The 22,878-nt window shown below is 36.0% G+C and overlaps 1 long non-coding RNA gene across 1 annotated transcript; it reads right to left on the minus strand.

The window, feature by feature from the left end:
* Positions 1–615: 615 nt before the first annotated feature.
* On the minus strand, positions 616–10,538 carry LOC129394414 (uncharacterized). The gene is made up of 3 exons (XR_008621654.2): positions 9,522–10,538; positions 6,691–6,898; positions 616–752 (listed from the first exon to the last, which is right to left on the minus strand). It is a non-coding gene; the product is annotated as an uncharacterized LOC129394414 (long non-coding RNA).
* Positions 10,539–22,878: the final 12,340 nt, after the last annotated feature.

Raw genomic sequence — 22,878 nt, forward strand, 5'->3', positions numbered from 1 at the left:
AGAGAAAAGAGAACAAACCCTTTCTGTTTTATTGGAGTTTCACAGACACTTATTGGAATACCACAGGTAGTTATGGTTCCTCAATTTTAAGATGATATGTAAACACTGGAATGATGGTTAAAAATATATATGTGGAAGAATAAGACTGTTTATTATAAAGAAGCCCGAAGACTGATTAAATTGTATTCAAGTATTTGTAAATTTATTTCACAGATAGTGCTAAATCTCTGTTCTCATTTCCCAGAAACAAGATTCGACTATTTTTCTTCCTGTTTTGAAAAAATTGGATTGCTCTAAAAAGAAGGCAAGCCTACTGTACTTGATTCTGGGCAACTTGAGAAAATGATCAGAAAACTTTTCCACCTCTTTATGCCTTTAACCCAACTTATAAAAATTGCAACAACAAACATGTTGGTGATTAAAACAATGCTCCTTTCAGGGAACTCAATTACCCGCCAATTATTAACTTGGTCAGGAGGTTTTAAAGCAAGACAAACCAGAGTTCCATGTATACAGTCTACAGAATAGAAATGAAAATACACAGTATCATCATTCCACAACATGCAAGAAAGAAAACTATTTTTTTAAAGAGGAAAATGTCCTACCATGGTTTATGTTTGCTGTGTGATCAGCTGCAGGAAAGTGGTGCTCTCCATTATTCAATCCTTTCATCAGCTTCCAGTGTGAATCTTCTGTGAGAAATGGCTCCCAACCGCAGAAACCCGACTCAAAGTCACAGGCGAGATGCTTTGCTGTTACACGTAGAAGAGAAAACAGGTGAGGAGAAATGAAGAGCATGCAGGCAAACACTGCTCTACGCTAGCTAAGCATCTTAGGAGGTCTGCAAAATTATTCTGCTTGGTAGTGAATATTCTCTAATGATCGGAATAGCTTTCCTTTATCTAGTCACACACAATATCTCAGGTGCTGTGTGAGGCATGACCCTTCCACATGCTTCCATCTGTAAGTCTGGTACATTTCATTCTGGTTGGCCATCTCCATTTTATTTAATGATGCAAGGTGGAACTCCAAAGCTTTTCAGGGAGTAACTAATTTGCTTGCCCAGTATAAACCTGCTGAGATGGTAGTTTAAATGAAAAAAATCCACTGGGAAGGGGGAAGTTTAAATTAATTCTGGACACACAAATAACTTGAGGTCAGCATCTCAGTATGCTTTTTATTATTCTATCCTAACACTTTCTCAAAAAAAAAATACCTAGCCATTTTGGAATTGCAGGTAAATTAGATATTCGGAACTGAGCTGGTGTTATCTTTTGTCTTTTTTTTTTTTTTTTTTTTTTTTTTAAAGGCAGAGTCTCGCTCTGAGGCCCAGGCTGGAATGCAGTGGTGCAATCTTGGCTCACTGCAAGCTCCACCTCCCGGGTTCACGCCATTCTCCTGCCTCAGCCTCCCGAGTAGCTGGGACTACAGGCGCCCACCACAACGCCCGGCTAATTTTTTATATTTTTAGTAGAGATGGGGTTTCACTGTGTTAGCAAGGATGGTCTCGATCTCCTGACCTCGTGATCCACCTGCCTCAGCCTCCCAAAATGCTGGGATTACAGGCGTGAGCCACCGCACCCGGCCCAACATTTTTTTTTACATGAAAGACATCTGGAGACAATATCACAGTAAAAATTAATGCATCATACAAGATCCTTGGTTTAAATTTCTTTCATTTGACTATTATACCAACGTCCCCTGTGAAGGTACACAATTCATATTAGCATTTAAAATTGTTTTTAAAGTCCTATAATTTAAAAAACCCCTTTTTCATGGAATTTCCTGAACTATTTTGATTTGAAGATATATCTATCATGCCAACTTTTTTGGAACACAGTGAAGTAGATTCTATATATTTTTTTTTCCTATATGAGTTATTGAAATTTTATATTTCAATATTTTATATATAAATACAAATGTGTATTTTATTGTGGTAAAATATACATGACATAAATGTAACATTTTAACAATTTTTAATGTAACCTTCTATGGTATTAGGTACATTCCCATTGTTGTACAACCATTGCCACCATCCATCTCCAGAACTTTTTCATTCCCAAACTGAATCTCCACCCCCATTAAGCAATACTTTCCATATCCCCTCCCCTCAAACCCTGGCAACCACCATTTTACTATCTGTCTCTATGAGTTTGCCTACTTTAGGTACTTCATATAACTGGGACCAAACAATACGTGTCCTTTTGTCTCTGGCTTATTTCAAGGTTCATCCATGTTGTAGCATGTGTCTGAAAATTAGATCTATTTCATGTATAAACTGTTCAGGGATCCAATGTGTATCTTTGGACATGTTTGGCATGTTGTATTTTAATTATTTTGATAGAGATTTTTAAAACATATTGCATATATATGTATTAATTTTTTAAGCTTTATTGATGTATAAGTGACAAACAAAATTGTAACTAAGGTACGCAATGTAATGTTTTGATATACATATACATAGAGAAAGGATTACCACAGTAAAGCTAATTAGCATCATTTCATCATATAGTTACCTTTTGTGTGTGTGATCAGAACATTTCAGATCTACTCTCAGCAAATTTCAAGTATACAATACAGTGTTATTAACTATAGTCACCAGGCTGTACACTAGACTCCCAGAACTTATTTATCTTGTAAGTGAAAATTTGTATCTTTTGACCAACACCTCCCCATTTCGGCCAGGCCTCAGCCCTGGACAACTGCCATTCTACTCTCTGTTTCTACAAATTCAACTTTTTTAGGTTCCATGTATAAGTGAGATAGTGCTGTATTTGTCTTTCTCTGTCTGGGTTATTTCATTTTGCATAATCCCCTCCAGGCTCATCATTGTCACAAATAGCAAGTTTTTTCTTCATTATTGCTGAATAATATTTCATTGTGAACACATACACATTTTATACACACACACACACACACACACATACACACACACACCCCCCCCCCACTTGTTTGATCCATTCTCAGAGACTTCAGTTGTTTTGGCTGGATATTTTGAATAATGCTGCAATGAACATGAGGGTGCAGATATATTTTAATCTTAACTGTCCTCATTTAATACAGGATTATGTTAATAAACATCAAAAATCTATTGTTTGGTTTTAGAGAAATTTTACTCAGAGTTCATCAGTTAAAGTAATATTTTAAGATCATGACAAAGCTTTCTCTTGCATATTTAACCACTACAGCATATGAGCAGACAAGAAAGAATTTCATTGTGCAGCTGGGAAAAATTCTGGATCATGAAAAGTAAAATATTTTATGAATCCTCCAGAAGTTAATCAGCTCTCTGTGAAATAAGAAAGAAAGCTATGTATGGGAAATGAATGGGGAATATTTCATTTAATGAGAATATATTAGATTCTAACAGGATTATATTATAAATATTGTGTTAATATACATTACAAATACACATTATAAATATTTTATTAATATTGATGTTCTTAAGGACTAGCAAAGTAAAGAGAGTTTTTGCTTCTACCCTGAGAGAACTCTGACTTGTTTGCCTTTAGTTTTTCTCAATTTTTTTAGATGCCATCTGTTTCTTCCCCTAGCTGTCTTCCTTCCTGAAGCCTCTTTGGTACAGTGGTTCTCAAAGTTTCATATGCAGACAAATCACCTGGGACCTTGTTCCATGTAGCTTTTGGTTCCGTAAGGCTGGGCCAGGGCCTGAGGTTCTGCATTTCCACTAAGTTCCCAGGTAATGCTGATGCTCTGGTCCATGGAGTCTGCTGTTGCAGCAAAACCCACAGGCCATTTTTATTAACTGATTTTGAAAAGCCACCGGTCTGGAGGCTATGTTATGCCATATATTAAAATAATACCTAAAAGTAAGAGCAACTTGATAATGAGAGAAGATCTGAGTGAGTCTGCCTTTGGGGAAAAGCACACTGGCTGTGGAATACCAACTGACAATCCTCACAAGTTCATATTTACTCATTCTCCAGAATTTGGTAAGTATTTCTGGTGCTATTCAAACTGCCTGCACAAGCTATACCCTCCTAGAGATTCATTCTAAAGTGCAATAAAAAAAATAAAGATATTTTTCTTGTGCTTCATGAACATGGAAGAATCGTTTATGAAAAAAACTTAATATTACAAATTCAAATTTGTAAAACACAAATGTTTTCGTATGTGTAAAATGTTTCAATATGGTTTTAAATTTCAAAGGAAAGCCTCTTTTATTTTGTAAGAATATACATATGCACGTGTCTATATGCAAAAATATATTAAATACTTTAGTGCAGCAAATAGTGTAAATTTATATCAATTCTAATAATCCAAATCTATATAATTTCACAGCATAAATAATTGTATATATATTTACATGAAACACTCATTTTGGTATCAAGATACATGAATACACATATATACTGTATGCTATATGGCTACATTTTTATGACATATTACCTATATCAAGTCAATCTGAATCATGCAAACATGACAGGTTTTCTTTGGACAAATGAGGTTACACTATTTAAAAACTTAAAAGACTAATAAGTAACACTGTTTTTGTTGAGAAACACAATTACCCATTCCTGCATTCACCCAAAGAAAATAGCAGAATATGGCATCAAGAGCTACTGAACTGGAAAAATGTCATATACATAATCAATGAAACTTCAATAAATGAGAAAATATGTCGAAAATCAAATGCTAAACAATTTTTTAAAGATGAACATAAAGTATGATTTACTACGGGGAAAATAATGGAGGGGAAAAAGCTAAGCTTCCAAATATACAAGTGCCCAGGTGCAGTGGCTCATGCCTGTAATCCCAGCACTTTGGGAGGCTGAGGCCGGTGGATCACCTGAGATCAGGAGTTCAAGACCAGCCTGGCCAACATGATGAAACCTGTCACTACTAAAAATACAAAAATTATCTGGGTGTGGTGGCACATGCTTGTAATCCCAGCTACTCTGGAGGCCAAGACAGGAGAATCACTTGAACCCGGGAAGTGGAGGTTGTAGTGAGCCGAGATCGTGCCATTGCACTCCAGCCTGGGTGACAGAGCAAGACTCTGTCTCAAAAAAAAAAAAAAAAATTATATACGTGGAAAGAAAGGAAATATATTTTCCTTCAGTTATTGACATTAAGAATTATAGAAACTGTTAGAAAGAAATATTTCCCCAACAGAAATGAAGCAAATTGTCTGTAAAAAATTTAAATAAAACATAGAAAGAAACTTCACATACATTGGAGTAAATAAATTGCTCTTACATCGCTTGTTTTGAACAAAAGAAGAGAGCAGCCCAAAAGCTCCGTTGAGCTCACACTGGTTAGCCGATTACTTGGTTTAAAGCTAGGAGTCTGAAGTATTAACTGGATTGCTGTTGATGAACATGGCGGAAGGGGATTTTAGCCTTACTTTCTCATCTCCTCTCTCCTGTGTCCCTCCGCATTGCTCTTAATAAAATCCAAGCTTCCCAAGAGAAACCAATTATACAGAGCTTTTCTCTTAAAAGGTGGCATTTATCTTATTACAATATTTTCACCTCTGCTCAACAAAACATCTCACTAAAATAAGACACTGCAGTAAAATAAATGTCAAATTTTTAATATCTTTTAAAAACCACCTGTTTGTGATACAGAAATTGGATTCATATCCTTGGAATTCATGTTTTCTAAAGAGACACAGGGATCTCAGTTGCTAAGTTACCTCATATGAGAATCATCCTGTGGATTGTAAATTAAATTATATTTTTGTTGAACTATGACTATGCTTGAATAGCAATGGGATCTCTTGTCATCACTTCTATCAAAGACTCTTCAGAAAAGGCCTGAAAGAAAGGTGTTGGGGCACTTTGGCCCTCCCAAACGCCAGTCATGGCTGAAGTGATTTCTTTTTTTTTTTTTTTTTTTTTTTCAGACGGAGTCTCACACTGTCGCCTGGGCTGGAGTGCAATGGCGTGATCTCAGCTCACGGCAACCTCCACCTCCCATGTTCAGGCAGTTCTCCTACCTCAGCCTCCCAAGTAGCTGTGATTACAGGTGCCCACCACCACGCCTGGCTAATTTTTTGTATTTTTAGTAGAGACGGGGGTTTCACTACGTTGGCCAGGCTGGTCTTGAACTCCTGACCTCGTGATCTGCCTGCCTCGGCCTCCCAGAGTGCTGCAATTACAGGTGTGAGCCATTGCACCCGGTTGGCTGAAGTGTTTTCTAGGCAAGTAAGAGGAGAGCGGCCCTTCCTCCAGGGCAGCCATGATGGCTGAAGTGATTTCTACAATCATGGTAGCTGCCCTGGAGGAAGGGCCACCCTCCTCCTACTCATCCCTCCCAGCTACAGCTTCCAAGATGATTGACTAGAGAGGAAAAAAGCATACACAATAGAAGTTAGCAACCCATACTATATGCCTCCAAGGCAAAGGTACAAAAAGTTTCCTTCTACCACCCATCTTCTCTTTAATCAAAGCACACACATTCGCACACCCAGCCAACAATAATCACAACTATTCATTTGTAGAATAAATTGAGAGATGTTGCAGACTTTGCAACAAGCACCAAAACATTAAGTTAAAATAGAGATCCCTGAAGGCATAGTACTAATAGTTTCAGAGCAATAATGCATATTTATCACATTTCATACATATGACTTACCTTTGCCTTGATAGAAACAAAGACTGTTTTAAATCCAACTAACAGTCTTGAATTAGAGCATGTAAACTAGTAAGCCATTCACTCACTTACAGCAAGTTGCTGGGTCTTCATCACTCTCATCGGAGCAGTCCTGCCGAGAGTCACAGACAGATTCTTTGGCGATGCACTGGCCACTAGTGCAAGGGAATTCGTCTGCAGAGCAAAGCTTTCTGGATTGGGTCTGTCCACAGGCATAGACCCAGAGGTGATCAAGGGCAATAAAACTTCTCTGGCTCTAAAGAGTCCCTTCAAAAATAATCTTTAGGAAGAAAAAGATTAATTTATGAGTTTGCAATCTCCTTAATAAGACAAAAAACTAAAGAAGGTTGATAAAGACAAAGTCGTTATTGAGAAAAAGTGTTTAAAGCAACCAAGGCAATATATAACAAAGTTCCTGTTTGATAAGCTCAACCCATGCTCATACGACTGATGTAACAAACCTGCACGTTGTGCACATGTGCCCTAAAACTTAAAGTATTTAAAAAAAAAAACTGATGGAAACATTTGCTCCACTAAAGGCTCAGAGAAACCTCCCAGGATCAGGCAAAACACAAGCATCCCACTTAACTATCAAAAATGTCCCTGACTGCAAACTTGTTACTTGGTCATCATCTTTACAGCTCTCTTTCTTTCATTTTCAAGGAAAATAAGAAGTATTGTCATTACTTATAGAACAAGAGCTGTAACTGCATCTGACTTATTTTTTAACTAGTGAAATTAGTATTTGAATACATGAAGAAAAATATCAGGCAAACAGAAACAGACACAATATAGGAATAAAAAAATGTAAGGGAATAAACATAAAACTCTATTCAACTTACATAAAAGAGTAACTTCTTTAATGAGAAAAGAAGTGTCAATTAAAGTAAATAAATTTTGTTGTCACCAATTGAATTGCTAGCTTTTCTGGAGATAAGCAATATTAGCAAATGAAACAACCGCACATTGCTGGTCAAGTGTAAGATAATGTCAAAGTATTAGCATTCCTTGAGTTTCTACCAAGAGCAATTATTACTTAACACCAAAAGTGCAGAAGTATAAATAGCTGACTGTATCACAGATAACTAATTATTTGCTGTCCAGAACATTAGCCATGAGCTACAGAGGACTATTTCAATTCAAATTAATGAAAATAAAATAAAATTTAGTTCCCTCAGTCATGGTAGCCAAATTTCAATTGTTCAATAGCCTCATGTGATGAGTGGCTACCATACTGGACATCAGATATAAAGCATTTCCATTAGGCAGAAAGTTCTATTAAACAGCACTAAATGTGGTTAAAATTCCAGCCAGATACTAAGAATTAAAATTGACTTCCTTCAGTTTCATCCAGCTTAAAGTTTCTGAATAGATTTTCTTTTCAAAACACGAGGGATAGGTCAGGTGCAGTGACTCACACCTGTAATCCCAGCACTTTGTGAGGCCAAGGAGGTGGATCACTTGAGGTCAGGAATTCGAGACCAGCCTGGCCAATATGATAAAACCCATCTCTACTAAAAATACAAAAAATTAGCTGGGCATGGTGGTACATGCCTGTAGTCCCAGCTGCTTGGGAGGCTAACGCAAGAGAATTGCTTGAGCCCAGGAAGTGGAAGCTGCAGTGAGACAAAATCCCAGCACTGCACTCCAGCCTGGGCGACAGAGCAAGACTCCATTTCAAACAAACAAAATACGAGGGATATATACTTGTTTGTTCATTAATAATTACTTAAGGTCAGATTTTCAGTTTGCAAATATGTCTAATAATTTGGTTTAGAAAATAATATTAAATTTAAATCATATCCAACAATAAGAAAACTTTGTATGCTGCTACATACTTTTCCCATAATGAATATCATACATGTAAAAATTATTAATGTATAGCTGTATATTTTCATAGCAGCAAGAGATCAGAAATGCAGAAATGATATCAATTTGAGGTTCAAAAATTGACGGTTTTAAACTTAGATCTCAAAGGCCTATAATTATTGAACAGCTAATTACATTACATATCCACTTGAGAACCTGGAATAACTCTCAAATTCATTTTCTTTACATTTTACTTTGTTTTATCTTTGAGTTAAAACAAAATTTAATCTTCAGTTTATAAAAAAAAGAAACTTGTTTAGTACCTGAGAAGTTATAAAAACAGATATCAGCCTATGAAAATTAAATAGTGTCAAAATGTTAACTCAATAGGCTGTGATAGGATGTATAAATGGAATATCACTATAAAGAAATGAAATTGGCTTCATAACCCACACATATAATCAGTATCATCATTTTATACTCACACTCCAGCATAAATAAACTTACGCATTCCGTATATCATGTTGGTGCAAAAATAATTGAGGTTTTGGCCATTAAAAGCAATGGCAAAAGCCACAATGGCAAAAGCTGCAATTACATTTGCACCAACCTAATACAACACAAAATATCAATTTAATTTTTTAAGAGACAGCATTCCTATTGAGCCTATGTATGTTTCATATGTTTCTTGGTGTACATAGAGCTTTCCATGTGTTATAAAGATAGGAATTATTGCATTCAAAACATTTGCCTATACTCTACTAAGTTTCAATACCAGTTTACTATTTACCTACTTCATAATGCAATTTGTTTCCCTGGGGCAAAGCATGGTGCTGGGGAGCAAGAAAGGAAGGCTGTGGAGAATGAGGAAGCTGTGAACAAGAGTGGATACACTCTATTTCCCCCGCCATGGGAAATTTGGTCTCAGAAGGAAAAGGTACAATTTAAAAAGTAAGCAATCACTCTCCCCAAATATACAAGCACGCATCCCTAACTTAAATGCTAATTTAACTTTAGCAGTGCATGATCAATTTATTGCTGCAAAGCTAAAACTTCAACCATGATAAAAAAAATACTTTTTTTTTCTTTCATACCTTAAATGTCTTCAGATCTTCTGGTATTAACACATCTGCTTTCACCCATTGGCTGTGAGTTGATATGTTGTATGTCCAAAATATTTCTTCTTCCTTTGATTTGAAGAGAAAGACATCACTCATTACCCATATTCTAATCTTCACATTTACATACATGCTCTTTTAATTACATTGTAGTAGGTATTACCTTACCTGTATGATATAAAGTACTAGGAAATCTAAAGTCTTGGTAGTCAAATTGAAAAAGCTGAATATCATTAAAAAATAAGAAAATGAAGCATGTTTATGTAGTAATGCTGCTTTTTGTAGATAAACAGTATTAGGATGGAACAAAAATTTGGATGAAATCTTTTTAAAAAACAGTACTGCGTTTCAAAAATAAAATTCTAAATAACAGTTAATAAGATCAGCAATTTAAATGTTGATCTCAATAACATTATTACATTTTGTAATATTGCCATGATACTAGAAAAGAAAAAGATTACAGGCAAACAATATAAAGGTTAAAAATGTTGTCAGATGCATTTTCTGCACAATTTCAATTTATACTAAATATTTTTTCCTGTGGAAACATTTGGTCCAAGTTCCAAACAATACAGTTACATTCTGAAAATTATATTCTTAATTTGGTCATTCTATCAAAGGCCTATTTACATCTTTTAGAGAAATCTATGTTATGTACCTGTACAATGATCATTTTTCAGATTGCAAAATCTATGTAAAATTGTTACTACATGCTATGAGTGTAGTAACAAGCCTTTACTGCATTCAAAACATGTATTGAATGTAAGAAGCTCAGTAAAAGTCTACGGTGAAACTCCATCTCTACTAAAAATACAAAAATTAGCCAGGCGTGGTGGTGGGTGCCTGTAATCCCAGCTACTCAGGAGGCTGAGGCAGGAGAATAACTTGAACCTGGGAGGCGCAGGTTGCAGTGAGCCAAGATGCCACCACTACATTCCAGCCTGGGCGACAGAGCATGAATCCGTCTCAAAAAAACTAAATAAAATAAAAAAGACTATAAGGTACTCAAAATTTTGTCTACGGCATGTATGGCATTGGTCTTTATGATTTATGTTGATGCTTTTATGCTCTGAAATCTTATTTTTATTTACATTTTATTAGACATTCAATTTCACATTTCTTCCCAAAAATAGACCAAATTGTTCATAATGTTTACATATAGAATGCATGAATTTTTAGGTAACAATATGGTAAAAATGTGAAGATTGACATAATTATGTCTCAGGTTGAGCTCTGAGCCTGGCTCTGTCCCACTTTCTAGCATGAGATAGAAAACGGCCCTGAAAGGTAACATCTTGTTTTAATCCAAATGATAAGTGATATCAATATTTGTGTCCTCACTCAGCCTCACATATTTTATGCATGCCCAAGATTTTCTAAAAATGAATCTACTTTCAACTTAGTCCTGCACCCTCAGATGCCTACTCCAAATTTCCAAGACCTAAATATTTCAGAAGATAGTCTAAATCCATTACAATTTACTTCATTACTTATTCATATCAACTGTGAAGATTTCCACAAGACAATGAAGCACATGGGGTGGACATATTTTCGGCTGATAGCTTTCATGGCGGATCAGGATGAACTGGAGTTTAAAAAAGTTGAGACAAGCAACTAATTTTTCTTCTGCTTATTTCTTACACAACTTCAGTTATTTAGCATCAAAACACTTACACCCTACACAGATGCTTTTAGTGACACCTCTTGGCAAATTGCATTCACCACTTTCCCCCGTTTTCATTTTATGAAAATAATTTAGAGCTATTGTGCTCTTCTTTCACAGTGACTAATTGATTCCCCTCTGCTCCCCCTGAAGATGGGTGCACTTACATTTTTGAAAAGTGAGCAGTGTTCTTTCCAAACTTAAATAGTTTTTCATAAGCCAAGTTCATAGTACACAGTGAATGAGATCTATATTTTTCTATACATTTTCCAGTCTGATGGCACTAGCAATGTTTTGTAAAAAGAATTTATTCTTAGTGAAATCAGGTTTCATTTTATTTCTGTTCTTACTCTTCCACTTTCTAGTTACTTTTCACAGGTGTTAATGTAAAAAAGAAATCTCCAACTCAGCAAAGCTTTGCAAGTGATGTTCTACTTTTATCTTAAAATCAGTAAATAATTTTTTTAAAAATATATCTTTGTTCCGCCGGTCCAGGATCAATAATGCCGATTTACCTTTCAAGAAAAATATTTAACATATTTATTAACACTCTATCTCTTAGAGATGCCAGTCTATGCTTTTCTCTTCCAGTGAAGAAATCAAGGGTACCAAAGTCAATGTTGTTGAGTTTCACTACTTTTGATCACATCTAGGAATAAGACCATGTAATTTGGTAAAGAATTACAAGTAAATTTGTTTGTAAAGAAAAATTACATGTAAATTTCTTGGTAAATAATTACATGGAAACCCTACACAGAACAAAATTGGTCTGTTGCTATGAGTATTATTTTATAGATCATGGACGCAGATCTAACCCAAGAATGGTTAGATGGTACAAACTAGAATTGCTACACACTTGAGCTGATTCTAAAGAGTGAACTCTTTATTTAACAACTTGCCTTCACCTGAGTTTTTCACTTCTCAAGTTCTAATGTCCTCTGGAAATAAAGAAAACAACCTTCAGCATTCTTGCTAGATATTTCTTGGCTTACCTCCTCACATTTATAGAGTAATAGATGTTCGCAACATACAACAGCATTCTGTTCATGGAAAGATGTAAATCATCATTTTCATCAAGAGCTAATTTTAAATGATAGGTTTGTTTGGAGTCATTTTAAGTGTGTGATAAAACATTGTCTTGGGACTTAAATGTACTTTGATGCAGATTTTGCATCAGTGAGTAACATATGTATAGAGGATAGCAAATAGTGTCAGAAAAGACAGGACACCTCACAGGATACTAACAAATCAAACATCAGTCAACAATCTCTAAGATGTACATTCATTTGGTTCTGGTTAATACACTAGATCATTTCCCTATGATTAACTTCTTTTCTTATAATATGAGAGACAGAATCTTGATAACTGTGTTACTGATTAATAGAGTTAATGATGTGTGGTATCTAACGTCATTTTTATATGATGTAACACTTGAAGCCAATTTGTTTTCACTCTTTTCTTGTATGGTTCTAAAGCCACCAGAAGAATGGCATGGCTCATTTTCAGTAATTCCAATCTATATACATTCATAATTACATACATACTAAATACACACATTCATAATTACATAATACATATACACATTCATAATTACATACACAGTACATACTCACATTCATAATTAAATACACAATTCCATTCTACATGCATTGAAACTTTTAAAATACATCACTCATTTTCAGAGCAGATTAAAGTAATCCTCAGGATTAGACCATATTATAATACAAATTTCCACTTAAATTTAGGCTAAAAATTCATTCAATTTTAATGAAATAATTAATTATCTGTCATCTGAAAAGCATTACCATAGGCCCACATATATAATTTAACCATTTTAACTATAATTTAAACTCATCGAAATTATTCTAGAATTTCTCTACTATGCCTTTATTGAAGAAGGAGTTGGAAATTATAGAATGTTGTAGATTGCATGGAGACTTGCTGGGATTGGTTCAAACAGCACAGGTGACAGCAACTGAAATATTGAGGCATGAATGGTGGAACATACATGGATACAGTTAAATTTTTTCTCTCTTCCTTTTTGGTAAAATTGATCCCACGTATCTGGACAGTTTGTAATGCTGCAGGAAGGATAGGGAGATGTTGTCCCCTTTTCTTCCTCCCCCTACACCTTACCAAATGGAGTGAAATATATTAAATAGATTGCAGGGCAGTGACTACAAAGTACTATTGCAAAAAACACAAAAACATAACAAGTTCCAGAACGCCAGGAAAATTATATCTCATTCAATTAAAAAAGAATTTATATACATATGTATATTACTTTATATATCTATATGTGTGTATATGGATGTGTGGGGAGATATATATATATATATAATCACATCCACATATCTACAGATATGTGATATATATATGACATCCATATTTATCTATCTATATATTTATATCTATATTGATGTGTAGAGATATATATCTATAGATATCACACATACATATAGATATAATTATGTGAACCATATAAATCTGGATACATAAAATAATAAATATATTATTTGTTATATATTATATTACATATAATTATACATTATATATTATTTATTATGAATATATTTATTCATCTCCAGTTTCTGGCAGATAGTTCCCAAAAACCTGTTAATTTCCTAATCAGTAGGGATGTTAATAGAATCTTATGGGACTCATCACCAGAAAGATCAAGCTATGATTAGAAGCTTGGAACTTTCAGCCCCACCTCTTTGGGGAAGAAGAGAGGGGCTGGAGATTGAGCTAATAAATGATCATACCTATGTGACAAATCCTCTATACAAATTCCTGAAGTACAGGTTTCAGAGAGCTTCTAGATTGCTGAACGCATTTTGGTTCCTAGAGGGTGCACACCCGGGAATGCATGGAAGAGAAGCACCACCCCTCTTCCCACATACTTTGCCCTATTCATCTCTTCCATATGGTTGTTCATCTACATTTTTAATAATAAATGGGTAACATGAGTAAAGTGTTTTCCTGAATTCTGTGAGCCATCCTAGCAAATTATCAAACCTAAGAAGGGGGTCATGGGAACTCCAATTTATAGCTGGTAGGTAAGAGGCACAATAGGAAGCTTGTGATTGACATCTGAAGTAGGGGTAGTCTTGTGGGCCTGAGACCTCAACCTGTGGAATCTGTACTATCTTCACGTAGCAGTGTCAGAATTGAGGCAAATCAAACGACACTCAGTTGGTGTCCACTAGAGAACTGAATTGCTGTGTTGGAAAAAAAAAACATGCATCTGGTGTCAGAAGTGAGATATTGGGAGTGCTGAGTGCGTAAGAGTAGAAAAAGCAGGGTGTTTTCCTATACTATGGAATCAGCTGTCAGTTTGTTTTTATCTGTTATACTAATTGGAGTACTCACTCAGCTTTACACTTTAGAACTCATTGAGCATATTGGACAAGGAGAGAGAAGAAGAATGGACTCACTCTACCCAGTGTGCCATTGTTCAATATTTAATCAATAATTACCAGTCTTAAAAATTATGTCTACTGCTACCCAAACAAGTAAGTTTTAACCATTATATTTATAGTTCTAATGATATATAGATGTAATGTCCAAAACAGATCACATCAGAGCTTCAATACAGAGCTCACAATACAGAATCTCAGCTATCCCATTTTTATTAGATCTATAGTTTCTTTAATATACTTCCATGAATTTTGAAAACTTTATGAAATAATATTGGGCAAGTTATCACATTAACTTTTGTACATGAGAGTGTCCCCTATCCTAGTTTCTTAATCATTCTTTTTAAAAGTATACCAAATAAAGTCAAGTTAAAGAATAAAAGCCTATGCGCAACTGAGAAATCGAAACACAAGTTGCCAAGAGTTAGAAACTTCATTGATTCAATGAATTTGAAATAAATGCAACTTTCTTCTTACCTTATTATTATACAGTCTTACTCTCAGGACACTGCTTTCCATTGCATAATAGAATTGAAGATGACAGCTCTTGCCCAGGCAATGACACACAGAGCTATTTAGGTAAGCCCTGCTGTCTAAATGGTTAAGAGTGAAAGCATGCTTAGCGCCTACCCATACATAATAACCTGAAAGATAAAAGAAAAAAGAAGCAATTTAGGAAAACATTAGCTTCTTTCTGTCTGACTAAAACTATCACATTTCTGAAGTTTTCAAAACCAGACTTATAACACAAATATTTTACTTAAAAGGATAGAGTGTTTTCAAATGATTACATCAACTACAAATAACAGGTTTTCATTTTTATATATCATTTCCAATATGTAGAGAAATCTCCTAATTTCTATAATCAAAATTTGATAACACCCTTTTGTAAAAATTCAAGATTCCTGTAAAAGAAACCTACATATACAAATTGCTATACCACCAAATTATTGTCATTTTCTTTTAAATATCACAATTCAATCCTTTTTTAATCAAGAATTTCTCTTCATCCTTCCCAGAATTCTTGCCCCTCTGGATGATTTTTTCATTTACTTTTTGTAGAAAATCCTTTAAAGTTTTAGGAAATACAATTTAAAATGTCTTCTTTCTTACCAAGCCACATAGATGTATGAGATATCTACAGTCCTTTTAAACGTCACCTATGGATTTTGTTTTACATAAAGATATTGTATATAAATTTTTCCCCATCTGATATTTAAAACCAGTTGGAGCTGTTCTTGAACTTAATAACAATGACAACACAGATTTATAAAGAGATTTCTATAATTTTACAACTTCATTTTCAAAAATAAAGTCTGAAATGCTTCTTCATGCTACTGAAACTGCTGCACGTCTCTGACATTTATTTAAAAAGAAGTCTCTAAGGAAACCCAAATACAACAAGAAAGACAAAAACAAGAACATGAGACCAAATTTTAGCCTCACATATTTACAGCTACAGCAAATACTAAGCATAATATGATCCTTAACTGGATAAACGTAATGTAAAAGCTTACACTATTTACATTAATGTCTTTTGCACAGTAAATCATGTCTGACTTTCAACAAAAAATTACAAGGCACCTGCAAGGCAAAAAGCAGTTTGAAAAGAGTAATTCTAAAAAGTAAAGTCTATTAATCTTTTTAAAAATAGTCTGTACACTATTCACAATAGCAAAGACATGGAATCAACCCAAATGCCCACCAATGATAGACTGGATAAAGGAAATGTGGTACATATACACCATGGAATACTATGCATCCATAAAAAGGAATGAGATCATGTCCTTTGCAGGAGCATGGATGGGGCTGGAAGCCATTATCCTGAGCAAACTAATGCTGGAACAGAAAGCCAAGCACCACATGTTCTCACTTATATGTGGGAGCTGAACAACTTGAACACAGACACAGGGAAGGGGAACAACACAAACTGGGGCCTGTTGAGGGGTGAGGGGAGGGAGATCATTGGGATAAATAGCTAATGCACGCTGGTCTTAATACCTAGGTAATGGGTTGACAGGTGCAGCCAACCACCACAGCACATGTTTACTTATGTAACAAACCTGCACATCCTGCACACGTAGCCTGGAACTTAAATAAAATAAATAACCATAATAATAATATTACTGCTACCCCCAAAAAATAAAAAAATAAAAAATAATAATCTGCACAGTAAAATATATAAATATAATGCTAAAGACAGCAAAAACGAATTACATTTATAAATTGTACAAAAAAGAAATTAAATTTCATGCAATTCTAATACATTCTATTAAAAACATATTAAGATACACTAGGAAATAAATAAGAAAATATTAGCAAGTATACACTTAAAACAAAAATAAATTAAGACTTTAAATTAAATGCCCAATAGGCAGAATATAACCTAGACTGGCCATAGTGTCAAAGAGAAAATTCATGTACCAGAAGCCCTGAAATGTAACTCAAAATAGAGTACATTATATAGAAAATAAAAAGGAGGAGTCAGGTTATGGAGTGTGAACATTAGTTGGGTTTAATAGAAACTCAAGATGAAAAGATTAGAGGGAGTAAGAGAGAATTACTTGAATAGAATAACATAATTTCTGCAAGTGATGATATATGTGCATTCTGAGCATTAAAAATTAAACATATACTCATTCCTGCACTCATCATACTGAAATTTTCAAATAACAAAGATAAAGAAACATTTTTAAAATCTGCATTAAACTAAAAACCATTACATGCACTCAGACTTCTCCGTCACTACAGCACATATCAGGAGCTAAAGAGGGAAAATCACCCTGTACTTAGAAATTAAAAAAAAATTCTAAAATTGTATGACCAGATAAATTATTATTTCGAAGTGAGAACAATTTTAAAACATTTTAAGTTTACAGGTACTATGGGAGCTCATCACCACAGATCTTTTCTAAATAAAAGAAAAATTGATTAAAGAGTCAACCTTTGCAAGGGGATAAGGGAACCAAGAAGGAAAGCATAAAATCTAAAAAACAATGGTGAGTAAGAAAAATAATGAAATATATAAACTTACTAATTACAAGTATCATAACAAGATATTGACTTTAAAACTCTTTAAAATGTTAAACTGTAACTCAGGACCAAAAAATAATTAAATGATAGTTTGGTCTTTCTCATGTTCAAGAAGGCAGAAATACTAGAGCACTTTAGGTTTTGTTAAAGAAATTTCATATAAAGAATATACCCTAAAAATTAAGAATAGTCATAACAATAAGATATACAAATTAAAGCTTCCAGATCAGTGAAAAAAATAAAAATAAAAATGTAACAATACTCACCCCTCCAAGAAAAGGAAGAAAGAAAAAAAAGCAAAAAGAATAAAAGTAAACAGAAAATACAAATTAATATGTTAGCAAGAGGAAGAAACTCATTGACAACAGAGCAGTGTTGAAAGAAAGAGAGAAAGAAAGAAAGAAGGAAGGAAGGAAGCATGGATGGAAGGAAGGAAGGAAGGAAGGAAAGAAAGAAAGAAAGAAAGAAAGAAAGAAAGAAAGAAAAAGAAAGAAAGAAAGAGAAAGAAAGAAAGAAAGAAAGAAAGAAAGAAAGAAAGAAAGAAAGAAAGAAAGAAAGAAAGAAAGAAAGAAAGAGAAAGAAAGAAAGAGAGAAAGAAAGAGCTGGCTGACTTGGCTGGGCATGATGGCTCACACCTGTAATCTCAGCACTTCAGGAGGCTAAGGTGGGTGGATCACTTGAGGTCAGGAGTTTGATACCAGTCTGGCCAACATGGTGAATTCCTGTCTCTACTAAAAATTCAAAAATTAGCCAGGCATGGTAGCACGTGCCTGTAGTCCCAGCTACTTGGGAGGCTGAGACAGGAGAATCACTTGAACCCAGGAGGTGGGGGTTGCAGTGAGCCAAGATCTCACCACTGCATTCCAGACTGGGTGACAGAGTGAGACTCTGTCTCAAAAAAAAAAAAAAAAAAGCCTTTTAATACTTTTTGTTCACACGATAATAAATCCTGAAGGAAATAATAAAACTTAAAAAATATTGTTAACCTAGTATAATTCTTGTTTTACACTGTTGGAAACATAATTGTTATTTTCACCTTCAGCTCCTATGGCAGAATGTATTTTCAATAAAATATACTCAGTATATTCACCAAGGCCTCCTATGTAATGTCTTATAACTAGTCACCATAAAGCAGAATTCTGAAAGTAATACATAAAAGATATTATTTTTTTTCTACCTTCATCATCACCTCCTTGATCCTGCTGAGGTGTGGATTCAAATGCAGGGATCTCTCTCGCTTTTGTGCGCATCCAGGAAATTTGGCCAGCAGATGCTTCTGACGTCCACTCACACATGTCAAATTCAAACCCACAGGCCTGACACACTAAACGGGAGAAAAAGATCTTGGTGGACTATTAGTCTGCTAGAGTGGCTGCTTAACCAAGTTATGTGTTGTAATCAACCAAAAGGCTTATATACACGCATACACATCAGCACACACTCATTTATATCTGGAAGTTGGGATTCAATAAGCCTTAGAGTGTCCCAGCAACTCCATTTTGCAAAAATTTCTCAGTTGATCCACATGTACAATATCCTCTCAAATGTGACCCATTGCCATAAAAAAAGGAGATTCCTAGTTTTTGTTGTATGTGTCACCACTTCAGTCACAATATGTTTTAATTTTTTTAAGAGACAGGGTCTTGTTCTGCCACCCAGGCCAAATGCAGTGTTGCAATCATAGCCCACTGTAGCCTCAAACTCCTGGGCTCAAGCAATCTTCCAGCCTCAGCCTCCCAAGTAGCTAGGACCACAGGTGCATGCCACCATGCTCAGGTAATTCTTTTTTTTTTTTTCTTTTGGTAGAGATGACATCTTGCTATATTGCCCAGGCTAATTTTGAGCTCTTGGCCTCAAGCAATCCTCTCATCCCGGCCTCCCAAAGTGCTGGGATTGCAGGCATGAGCCACCATACCCAGTCAACAATTTTTAAAATGGCTTTATATTTTACCTTACCTACTTTATGGGATTAGATTAGTTAGTTTAAATTATTTACTATTCATAATCACACTGAAATTTTATAGAAGAAACATTGCATATCATTCCACAATGGCTTTAGTTTGTTTCACAAAATGACATCGCCTTAAATTGATGTATTTAGTATAAACCACCACAGCCTCCCAATAACACTCCAGCTAAAACTAGGACATTAATGGCAACAAAGGTTGGCGTGTGCACTTTCCTGTGAGTGGTCTCTGAGTCTCACATATTGCATATATACCAGAAAAGTGAATATCTCAATTTAACACTTACATCTCAACTCTTCATCTGTATCATCAAATCTGCAGAGATCTGTATCTGGATGACATAGCTCCCGCTCAACATTCAATGCTTCTTGACACAGTAAAATTCCATCTGTTAAATTTAAAGATTGGCAAGAAGTGAAATGCAGGTGCAACTGGAAAGACTCATGTATTTTGCTTTAATGTTAATATTCATTCTACAAAGCACTCTGTAACCAATTTCTCTTTATGGTATCATCACCCTTTAGGTAACCCTATCTCTCTCTCTCTCTCTCTCTCTCTCTCTCTCTCTCTCTCTCTCTCTCTCACACACACACACACACACACACACCACTCAAATAGAGACAGAGAAAAACAGAACAAAACAACTATGCCAATGTTTCAGAATTTTAATCATATCTCCATAATGACAGGCAAGCCCCAAAGCCAATCCTTCATAGGAGTAAAAAAATTGCCCTAATGTTGGAACTCAGAGTCTACTATTTGAAGGACAGTTGTACATGTGTCCAATACAAGATATGGTGCCCCTTAAACATGGAAGGTGGATCTTCCCTGGAACTGCTTTCTCTGAAGCCTTCCCAAATTGTGCCTGTTGGCCGGCCATGGTGGCTCACACCTGTAATCCCAGGCATGGGCTGGCCTTTGGGAGGCCAAGGAGGGTGGATCACCTGAGGTCAGGAGTTCAAGATGAGCCTGGCCAACATGGTGAAACCCCGTCTCTATTAAAAATACAAAAATTATCTGGGCGTGGTGGCATGCTTCCATAATCCCAGCTACTAGGGAGGCTGAGGCAGGAGAATTGCTTGAACCCAGGAGGTGGAGGTTGCAGTGAGCAAAGGTCACGCCACTTCACTCCACCCTGGGTGACAGAGCGAGACTCCATCTCAAAAAAAAAAAATTGTGCCTGTGTTTTTGTTTTCTTTTCCCCAAGCCCCCCAATATAAGACTTGAAGGTAGACTAGGAGTCCTTTCTGCCCATACCACTTGCAGACAATTCTCCCTCTGACCTTCCTAAATACCCAAGCTTTGACTCTCATGTCAAATGGCACCCCTCACTGTTCCAGCTTGTTACAATCACCTACAGACACTGTAGGTGAGCCCTGAGGATGCCCTGCCCCTCAACCCCTGAAGATTCTAGCTCTGAGCTCACTGTCATTCTCTGTCATGTAAATATTCACTTTTATTTGCTTCTCAGTTTCTTGATCTCTTCTTATTGACGACTTTGAAGGAGAACTTTGATGAAAAACAACCTTTGCCATCACTCTTCAAAAGAAGTATTACCATTACTAATGATGATAAAGTTTCCTTGTCTTCATTTCAAGTGGTCCACTCACCAACCATCATCCCTATCTGTCCAGCTCACTTCTTTTCATATCTCTACTCTAACAATATTTCAGCTGCACCAGCTTCTACAAGCCCAGGATCCTAAATTATTTTCAGTTATTTCCCTCACCTACCTTGTCTTCATTTCCTTCATTAGAGATGTCAGACAAGCAATCACTCCCTGGCCATGCTCGTACTTCTCCATACTCTCATGGCAAAAACTCTAGAAAATAAATCCCTTCACTTACACAAGCCTGTATCTGTGCAGCTGAATGAGTGAAGAAATCATGCAGATTTCACTTTGTCCACAATCATGCAGACTGAAATGACTTCGTATTCATGACTACTCACTCCATTGGCATCAGGGTGACCGTCATTCTTTCCTTTTCCGCATTCCTAGACAACTATTCAAAGCTTTCTATTCCCTCTTTTAACTTCCAGCTCTTCCTTCCCTATTGTCATTCTCAGCTCACCACCTTGCTTCACATTTCATTGGGAAAATGAGAGAAATCAGAAGAAAACTTTACAAGTCGCATCATCAATCTCACTGGCCAGCTGTCCACACGCTTTGCCCCCTGTAGGAGCGGGTCAACTCTCCATGCCCTTCTCTGGATGACGTCTTCCATTTAGACAGAAATTTCATCTCTGCTCGGCTATTTAAGGAATCATGCTGCCAATTCCCTCTCCTCTCATTTACAACGATGTGTTCTCTTTCTCTACAAGATCATTTCCTTCAGGACCTAAATGGCCAAAACTTCATCCATCTTAGAAAAACATTCTCCTGATCCGACAACCTTCTCCAACTAACTTCTCAAAGTTCTGCCTATTCTCACACTGACTCAAACACCAGTTCTTTCCCCTCCTATTCTCTCTTGAATCTATGTCAATAACAGTTTTTTTAATTGAGATAAACTTCACAAAACATATCATTAACCATTTCCATTTTATCTACTTTAAAGTGTACAAGTAGGCTGGGCACAGTGGCTCACAACTGTAATCCCAGCACTTGGGAGGTCGAGGCAGGTGGATCACTTGAGTTCAGGAGTTCGAGACCAGCCTGGCCATCATGGTGAAACCCCATCTCTACTAAAAATACAAAAATTAGTAAGGCATGGTGGCACACGCGTGTAATCCCAGCTAGGAAATCTGAGGCAGGAGAAATGCTTGAACCCAGGAGGCGGAGATTGCAGTGAGCCGAGATCGCACCACTGCACTTTAGCCTGGGCAACAGAGTGAGAGTCCAACTCAAAAAAAAAAAAAAAAAAAGGCCGGGCACAGTGGCTCATGCCTGTAATCCCAGCATTTTGGGAGGCTGAGGCAGATGGATCACCTGAGGTCAGGAGTTCAAGATCAGCCTGGCCAACATGGCGAAACTCCGTCTCTACTAAAAATACAAAAATTAGCCAGGTGTGGTGTTGCATGCCTGTAGTCCCAGCTACTCAGGAGGCTGAGACAGGAGAATCAATTGAACCCGGGAGGCAGGGTTGCAGTGAACTGAGATCGTGCCACTGCACTCCAGCTTGGGCAACAAGAGCGAAACTCTGCTTCAACAACTACAACAAAAAAGTGTACAAGTCAGTGGCTTTTATTAAATTTGAAATGTTGCGCAATCATCAAACTACATAATTCCAAGACATTTTCATCACTTGTAC

Source organism: Pan paniscus, chromosome 19 (assembly GCF_029289425.2).
Source record: "Pan paniscus chromosome 19, NHGRI_mPanPan1-v2.0_pri, whole genome shotgun sequence".
Lineage (NCBI taxonomy): Eukaryota > Metazoa > Chordata > Mammalia > Primates > Hominidae > Pan > Pan paniscus.